Genomic DNA, 9,370 nt, shown 5'->3' with positions numbered 1-9,370 from the left:
GGCTTTTGCCTGTGTCCTCGGTTGTGAGTTTGCCGGCCTGTTTGATCATCCAACAGTTATGGTTGGTGTGGTTGGCAGGCTTGTCAGACGTGCCATGGATCTAGCAGGGCCTGTCCAAGATTATGTACAACATGGTGGGTCCTTCCTGGCTCCCCTTAGAGGGCTTCTTCCGCGGTCCTAATTTGGAGTTACGGAATCCGGCATCAGATTCGTGTCATTGGTGCTGGTGCCGTTGTGTCAACACTTGTTTTTGCTACATCATGGCTTCTCGTTGCCATCCCAGACTTCTAAAGTACCAGGCTCCTCTAGGCTGTTGCTTCTACGAGCTAACCAGCTATCTTCCCCCGCGTAAAAGCGGGTCATGAGAGTGGTGAGTGCCGACATTGTTCTCGGCTTATCTTGGCCGAGCTGGTTGATACGTCCGTTTTGCATCATGTTTTCCTATTGTTATTTATTATTATTTTTATGCATAATAATGCTTTTGGGAGTAATTATATTGCATTTTCTCTCATAATATGCAAGGTTTACACAAAGAGGGAGAATACCAACAGCTGGAATTCTGGACCTGAAAAACCTATGTCAGAGTTACTTATTCTGCACATCACCAAATAAGCAAAAAAATTATGGAGAATTGTTTTGCAATATATGAAAAATATTGGAGCAAATACCTACTAGAGGGGGCCCACCAGGTGGGCACAACCCACCTGGGCGCACCAGGGAGCCCAGGCGCGCCTTGGTGGGTTGTGCCCTCCTTGGACCACCTATGATGCCCATCTTCTGGTATATACTAGTTAACCCATTGCGCCCGCTAAAGCCATGTTGTCGATGAAAATAGTTTCATTTTGCAAGAACATATTTAATATTGGTAATAGAAAGCTCATGTGTTAAACCATGCTATATTGAAAATATGATTATGTGCTTGAAAATATTCGATGTGTGCTTGAAAATCCCTTGCGCCAAATGGTGCAGAGACAAGCTAAATCCATGTTCACATTGAAAAGAAAATACATGGTTTAGTTGTGGGCAAACACATATGGTAACAAATTTAAAACTGCGCAGAGCCTCATTTGAAACTATGTGCGCGTTGAAAATATTTGCATTTTTCAATAACTTTATGTTTGAGAAAACACAAATACCATGTCAACATGAAGTGTTTTAAAAATATTTGACTTGTAATAGAAGTAGGTTTTAGCAACCACTTAGGTACTAATTCAAACCCGTGAAGATGAAAAATGAAGGATACTTTATCTTTGAAAAATGAAGTGTTGTGGGCATGCATATTTTGTTATCTTATTAGAATAACATAGAACCAAATAGCTCATGGTCCAAATTCAAACACAAAGTGTTTTGAAACAATTTGCATTTCTTCAATATCTTTTAAGTTTTGAAAATCATTTAGGTGCATGGTAAGATGTAGCTAAAATGCGCCATTCAGGCACCATTTTCAACTATTTATGCATATGATCGTTACATAGACAAATAAAAGAGGTCACTATCATAGTTAAAATGTAAGGAAAGGTCTGAATGAACAAGCTCCTCTAGTAGCTTGAATTATATTGTCTTTTGAATAGAGAGATTTTATTAAAATCAGCAACACTTTACAAAGAAGTGTGGAAGGATTCATAAAAAGATCAGAGGGGATATCTCCGCCTGGACAAAGTCCTACATGCTGACATAGACATCTAGGAGTTTGAATTTGATAGTTCCAATGGAAACACTTGCTATAGATAAAAATCTTTTAGTAAGAAAAGGTCTGAACGAACATGCTCTTGTCAGAGCGGAGGCAAGTTTATTATCTATCTTACGACGACTTCCCTCCTTCCACTTGTCCGAGATCCCCTTTTAAGTTTCGTCTTGCCTACAAAATTATTTTTTTAGAGAACCCTTGCATAAGAAACAAATGAATTCAAGAGAACAAATACACAACTAAAAGACATCTTCTCATCAGAAAAAATTTGTAAGAAAAAAATGAAAACAAGACAAATGGATGGGTTTGAATAGCAAATAAAACCGGCTATAACTAAAAAAACAATGCGATATGAACAAATAAAGCAAATGACAATGCAAATGCCCAATATTGTCAGGGTATACACCTGAACATGTAGTACAAAGCATCAATTTGACATAGTAGTACCCTGACATGGAAAATCATAGTGTTTTTTTCATAATATAATGAAGGATCAGAGGATTACTGCATTGGTTTGATCTGTCTTGCATTATCAGAAGCAGAGGACAACGCAAATACACAAGGCATCTCAGGGGATCACAGTGAGAATGAAAGGCCTAGAGAAATGCAAAACAGCAACCTAAATTGAGAAATTGGCATACAGGAGAAACTAATAGGAAAACATGCACCATCAATCACTCACCATAAGGGAAGCAGCTGGACAGTAGCTGAGCTGCAGTAGATGATTGCCAAATAATGAACAGAAGGACAATCTCTACAAAATAACCATGAGAGCACCAAACTATCTGCAAACATAAAGAAGACCCTTGCTTGGATTAGAAGGTTCATCATTGCATGAAAAACGACATGAATGTGTAGGTCAAGACCATGAAGTATTACCTTGTTACTATCATAGTTTGGATCATTTCGGTCAAGGAATGTGGCTGTATCCACGTCGATAAGTCTTCCCCAGGTTGCCACCAGCACAATCTGTAGTCCTCACTCTATCAATATATAAGACGTTTTGTAGTCTGGATTTGTACAAATATTTTGATAGAGGCAGTAAACAAGATCAACAAATCTGTGACCAAAAATACTGAAAGTCAAGCATACCGAAAATAGGGCTGCTCTTTTACCTACCCACTAAAATTTAATGACTTAATCGCTAGTCAGGCCTGAGCTTAAATAAGGTTGTTTTCTTACCTGCCTATACCATGTACACTACATACCGAAACGTGTTCAACTGAGAGCATATAAAAAATATACAATGTTTTCTAAACCCAATAAGCCAATATTCATACATAGCAAACAATGACTTCCATAGTGCAAAACTAACAGAAGGCATCGAAATCATTAACAAATATGCAGAATTTGGCATGTGTTGGTAATTGAAAAACATTCAAGGATACAATATCTTTGACTTTAGCAGAAAGCAAAACATTGGTATAGTTTCAACTCTCAACAAAACCACTTTAGCAGTAATTTAGTAAAGTACAAATTATCCCAAACAACCTGCCTATAAAATGCGAAGATGAGCATGAACAGAATATTAAAACCGATCCATGTTATGTGCTAAAGCCACAGCACCAGACCTAAGCTACTGCAAATCATAAGAACTACAACCACTATTTTGTAATCCAATCTATAATACATGTACAATATCATATTCTCAAATAAAGAAGATAGAATCATCAGCGTCAATGTACTATCCATAAGTGCATCGATGTTTATTGAAAAAACTCCAGGAAAAGAAAAGGAAAGGATGACACATTAAATGGGTGGCTTGTTAAGATGCAGGGACACTATTTGATTACATCAAAAAAATGCAAATCAAGTGCTTGAAAGGCCAAATGATGGTGCGAGGTAACTCAATGTGTGTCATCAGTAACATCAGGTCATCCTTAAGCATGCCATCAGCAAGGCTGTCGTGTCCGAAACGAGATCCTTTTCTATATTTGATTGCACAAATCAGTAAGTCGAAAGTCGACACCAAAAGGTAAACAACCATACATTAACAATGAAGTGTTAACATTTTAATAAATAATTAATGGATGAAGCAACACAAAAGTACAGAAAAGGCAATCTACTCTTAAGGCCTGACACACAAAATTTTAATAGTATGCTTAGTTTATGCAAGGAAATGATCATACTTCAGTTATACATTGCACAAAGGTATATCCAGAAGAACACTTGGCTGACCATATAAGAGTATAATTATGTAGCCGCATTATATAACATAACATCTTTAATAACAAGATTGGTACCTAATCACATTATAGCCAACGACAGCTATCCGGCGGCATCAATAACCTGATTGGTACCTAAGAACAACATAAATTTCTTTTAGTAACAGTCCATGCAAAGTATGGCATCTAAACCTTCTAAAATAAACATAATCACATAAACCTTATAGAAATAAGGGATTGAACAAATATGTAGGTGTAGAGTGCAGACCTATTCACAGGTTAGCTGAAGCGATATGAAAAATTCAAACATTAGATGTTACGATATTATTCATCACAAAGCAGCATGGGCTACCATCAGAGCGACATTACAGGGTGGCGACTTCGGCCTGTGTGGTCGCAAGTTTTCTAAAAAGCAAGATGGATGGATAGCTACCTCAGCAGCATTGCTCCCGGAGAATTGTAATCCGCTCTTTTAAAAAGGAACAGAGAAAATTTGCAATGACCAAGATGTCCACTTCTTCAATTACGTAGTCATATATCAAGGTCTAGAGTATATCTATCCAGGTCATGACAGATTCAAACTGAAAGCAAAATAGATTTTAGGACAAAGCTATATTGTGACCAAACATGTAAGAAGAGAATTTTGCCATGCAAGAGCACTTTTAGGACAGGGTTATATTATGACCAAATTATCTCATGAACGTATAATCAAGAAGGACATGCGTAGGAAAAACACTTTCCAAACAAAGTACAGAGAAAAGGAACGCCCAAATAAATATGTTGACGAAGGTAAAGGAAGAATACCACGTCATATTTGAATGAATATATAATCTATTGCAGACCTTGCCTAGTAGAAACACAGTGACAAGCAAGCAGAAGATGGATCAGCTTACGTATTTTAAACCACTGCCATTGACATGAACAACTGATTACATTACAAAGGCGTATAACCTGAAACATAAGCATGGAGGCTGATACTATGAATTGTTATGCCCCGTGCCCAACTGCCATGCCCCTAGTCTTGCTCATACGAGCACAACAACAGTAAAGCGAACAAAAATGTAGCATTGAACACTTGGAAAAACAGAAAACAGTGAACATACGCACACAAATCAAACTAACGCAGATATGCCTAGCCTCCAGTCAGCTGCTCAAATATGCTCTCTGCCACTACGGGGAAATATGGGATATACTTTTTTTAACATGAAACATTAAGTTGTAGATGTAGATAAAAGATTTAGTATGAATGCACATCATTTCTTTGAGCATCACATACTCTCAATTAACCAACAACAATCATGAAGCACATACCTGCCCATGTCGTAGGCCATTGCCTCCAGTTCTTGATGGACTCCTTCAACAGCGCAATGTCTTCCATCTGTAGCAATGCAAAATTCAGCAACAAAGGTAAAAAGCCTAGTGAGAAAGTGGATAGCAGAAGAAACACTTTCAACCAATTCCAAAGAAAAAGACAGTATGTATGGGCATCGGCAGTAGGGCTAGGCCACCTTCCTTGCTGGCTCTGTCTTCCTTGGTTTTGACCAATCAGCTAGCTCCAAAGAAGAGGATATGGAGGAGATGAGTAGAAATGCGAAGGACTGCGCCGGCCGGTGTTTCTCTCCCATCAGCCGCTACACCTCCCTTTCCTCTTTACTCTCTCTTTCTCCCTCCTCTCCCTCCTTCTCTCTTTCCCACATCTTCTCTCTCTCCTGCAGGGATAGGCTCATTGCGCTGGATTGAATTGAGCGCCCCAGCCGTCGCCCTTTGCCTGCAGGTCGCCGCCACTGCCGGAGACCCTCGCCGCCGTGCCCACACGCCTTGGATCCGGCGGGATCCCCTACACCTCCACTTCTAGAGGCAGCTGCGGCTTGTTGCGTGCCCCTTGTCGGCTTCCTGTCCAAAGGCTCGCCACAGGTGTCCCCTGGCTCACGGTGGGGGCGGACCCTGACCTCTTGTGCGGCGGCTTCCTCTCGATGGCGTGGTCGTCAGACAGAGAGGAGCGAGGCAGAATGGAGGTGGTGGCTGACCAGGAAGGATGCTCTGGCGGAAAGTTGGCCAAGAGTATCCCCTGCCCCGCGCCGTGCCCCCTCCCCTGCCCCACGCCGCTGGCCGCTCCGGCCGCGGCGGCCACCAAATCCCGGTCATTATGGCGGCCAGCTGCGCCTCCAGCCTCCCCGTCCCGGCCTGTCGGTGTCCCTTGCCGCCCGCTGGAGCCTCGCTTCGATCTGGCGGCCTCTCGCAGCTCTCCTCCCCGCGGTCTGTGGCCTCGACGGCTGTGGTGTCAGATCCAGCTTCGACGCCGCGAATCCTGCAGCGCGGCAGCCCATCCAAGGTCGGTGCGTGGCTCGGACCGCCGGCTTTGGGCGCTTCCCCCTGTGGGGGCCGGGCGCGCCTTAAATCCGTGATGGTTCGCCCCTCCTCCCCGGCCAACTTTTCCTCTTCGATCCAGGCCAGACCGGTGGAGGAGGGATGGACAGAGGTCAAATCCCGGAAGAAGGGGAGGGCCGGCTCCCGCTTGGCGGATCAAGGCGGGCGTGCTTCGATCCAGCGCTTGGACCGGCGCAGATCTTTCAATGCGGCTGCGGGGAGGGAGGCATTCTTAAGCCAGTTCAAAGGTAAGTGCTTCCGTTGCCTCAGTAAGCGCCACCGCCGTATCGACTGCCAGGATCCCCTCCGCTGCATCATTTGCAAGCGCAGGGGTCATTTTGGCAAGGAGTGCCCGCAAAATCTAAGGAACGGTGGCCCAGGAGGGGCTGCTCGTGCTCGCCTGAGTTTCCCGGCCGCGGCGAGAGCTCCGGTCCGCGACCGCGTTGTCTTCCCGCCCCCGCCTCCCCCCGCTCCCATGGCAAGCCTTGCCCTCTGCGACCCAGCCAGGCGGCCGCGGGAGAGCTGCAAGGTCATCGTGGCCTGCCCGGTGTTGGAGATCAAGGAGCACGTGCTGCGCTAGCAAGCGGTCACCCTGACCGCCGCGGACCGCTCGCACTCCACCACCCCTGCTGCGGTGGGCAGGGTCATGCTCGAGCAGCTCTCCACACCTCCGCACCTGCTCCGCGTCACCGCCCACCAGCCGGAAGCCTTCCTCGTCCACTTTGACCTCCCTACACACCGGGATAACAGTGTGCGCCGCAGCGTCATCAAGGTCGAGGGTTGCAAGTACTTCATCAGGGCCTGGAATGAAGACGACCACGCCGCGCTCCTCAAGTTCCATCACCATGTTTGCGTCATGGTGGAAGACCTGCCCATGCAGTTTTGGTCGCTGCTGGGCACTGAAGAGGCCCTCGGCGACATCGACCGCGTCGACCGGCTCGACTCGCGCACCCTCGAGAGAGGGCACACCAAGACTTTCGCGTTTTGGCTCTGGGTCTAGGATGTTGCCCACATCCCCACCAAGCGTGCGCTTTGGGTGCTCAAGCAGGGCGCGGGCCGGGCTGACGAGATCATCGGCCTCGCCCCCTGCTGCTGGCGTTCGCCCCTTGCTACCTGCTGATCCACGTCGACCTGCTGGAGGACTGGTCCCCCCTCTCGTTGTGCTCATCCCACTCCGACCAGAGTGGGCTGCCCTCCTCAGATGAAGAAGACGACCGCCCCCTCCCGTGCTACGAGCCTGGCACCTGGGTGGCGCATGTCGAAGAGGATCAGGGCAAGGCCCGCAGTAGGGCGCCGCGCGTCGGGGCTATGGGCTGCGGCCCTATGCTCGGAGGTGGCGCCCGCGACCACGAGGAGGACGGTGGGAGTGGCGGCACCGGCGCTAGCCGCTCCTGGAGGGACCGCCTGCTCGCCCGCAGCTGCCACGCCAGGGGCTCCGACGAGGATGTCATCAGGGAGGCGCATCGACGCCGCAGTAGATTGCCTGCAGGCCGTTGCCACACGGTGGGTCGGCGTGGCCGCCCTGCAGCTGTCAAGGCCTCCGGCCCCAAGCCCTGTGCGCCACCCCACTGCTCCCCTCCGCTCGACGCCTCCACCGGCGGTGGAGGTGGACCAGGTGGCCCAATTCTTCTCCTTCTCCGACAACAGACGCGCCCTCTCTCCGCCCCCGCGCACGGACTGCATGCAGATGGAGCTGGAGAACGCCATGCAGGAAGCCTTGGTCACTCCTCTGGCCTTCGAAGACGGTGGCCGCTCCCCCTCTCCCCCCATCGTCAAGCCTGCCGAGCTGGAGAGCCCGGAGATGCTGCCGTGTCTGCTGCCCTGCATCACCTCCCCTGCAGCAGCGACGGTGGGCTTCTAGATGGACGCGGTCACCCATCAGGTTGGTGCCATGCGCATCGGCAACGGTCAGGAGCAGGCAAATGAGTTGTTTGCCGCGGTGCCACCTTCAATCCTCCCATGTCAGCCTCCCCGCCCTCGCCACTCCGCCCCGCCCAAGTCCAGGGCCACCTCCGCCCCCTCCCGCCGCAGCGCTCGGCAGGCGGCTGCAGGCATCTCCACCCCAGTGGCGCAAAGGGCGGTGCTGCGCCTCGTCCAAGAGTTGGGAGAGCTCGGCCCGAAGGACAAGATGACTTCAAAAGCAGCTGCGCAGATCATGAAGCGTTTCCAGGAGCCCCTCTCCGACGGCGACATTGCTGCGATCGCTAAGCTGACAAGCCTTGACCAGGGTGCTCTCAAGATCGCCATGGGCATGGCGGGGATCGCTGAAGCTGAGGAGATCATGCAAGTCTGATCATGTTGGTAGTTTTAGTAGTAGCTCGTTTCCGCCAGCAACTGGTCTTAAACCAGTTCGAGTTAGGTCTAGTTTCAATGTTTAGTCTTCAGGTGTTGTGGTCGGTTCGTCGACGACGGGGTTTTGGGGCTATTGGTGGCCGTCGTCGCCCCTGGTATCGCTGTATGGTGTTCTTGTTTGTTGCTAGTAGAATGTTCAGTTGGCGGAGCAGGTTTAGTTCCATCGATGAATGACGGCAACCTAGTCTTCATGTCCTGGAACGTTAGAGGTTTAAACTTCCTGGCGAAACGCACGGTCATTAGCGACGTAGTCTCCTCCCATAGAGTAGCGATGCTCTGCCTACAGGAAACCAAATCGATACTTGGACGACAGCGGTAGCCAGTGAGATAGGAGGTAGTAGATTGCAGGGGTGTGTGGTGCTGCCGGCGATCAGGACTAGAGGGGGAGCGGCGATTTTTTGGGATAAAAATGTAGTCGATGTAGTCTCCCACTACCTAGGTAGTTTCTCCATCACCGCTAGGGTGCACGAACTAAGCTCCGGGCAACACTTCTGGATGACCACGGTCTATGGTCCAACCGATAACGCACAAAAAGAGAATTTCCTAGCGGAGATAGCTGCTGCTACTCCACCTACTGATGGTCCATGGATGATCAACGATGACTTCAACATGATCTATCAAGAAAGAGACAAGAGCAATTCAAACATAAACAGGAGAATGATTGGAAAATTTCGCCGAGCCATAGACCTAGCGGGGCTCAAGGAGATCAAATGCAAAAACTGGCGTTTTACATGGAGCAATGAAAGATAAAACCCTACCATGTGTAGCATTGACAAAATCTTCTGCAACGCGCGATTGG

The 9,370-nt window shown here is 48.1% G+C and overlaps 1 long non-coding RNA gene across 1 annotated transcript; it reads right to left on the bottom strand.

Annotated features, from left to right (window-relative positions):
• Positions 1-1,521: 1,521 nt before the first annotated feature.
• Positions 1,522-5,156, bottom strand: LOC123137617 (uncharacterized). Its single transcript, XR_006468375.1, has 5 exons — positions 4,286-5,156; positions 2,567-3,987; positions 2,370-2,472; positions 2,193-2,283; positions 1,522-1,858 (listed from the first exon to the last, which is right to left on the bottom strand). It is a non-coding gene; the product is annotated as an uncharacterized lncRNA (long non-coding RNA).
• Between the last annotated feature and the right edge of the window lie 4,214 nt (positions 5,157-9,370).

The sequence above is a fragment of the Triticum aestivum genome, chromosome 6B (assembly GCF_018294505.1).
Source record: "Triticum aestivum cultivar Chinese Spring chromosome 6B, IWGSC CS RefSeq v2.1, whole genome shotgun sequence".
NCBI lineage: Eukaryota > Viridiplantae > Streptophyta > Magnoliopsida > Poales > Poaceae > Triticum > Triticum aestivum.
This window is presented reverse-complemented; position numbering and strand designations above follow the sequence as displayed.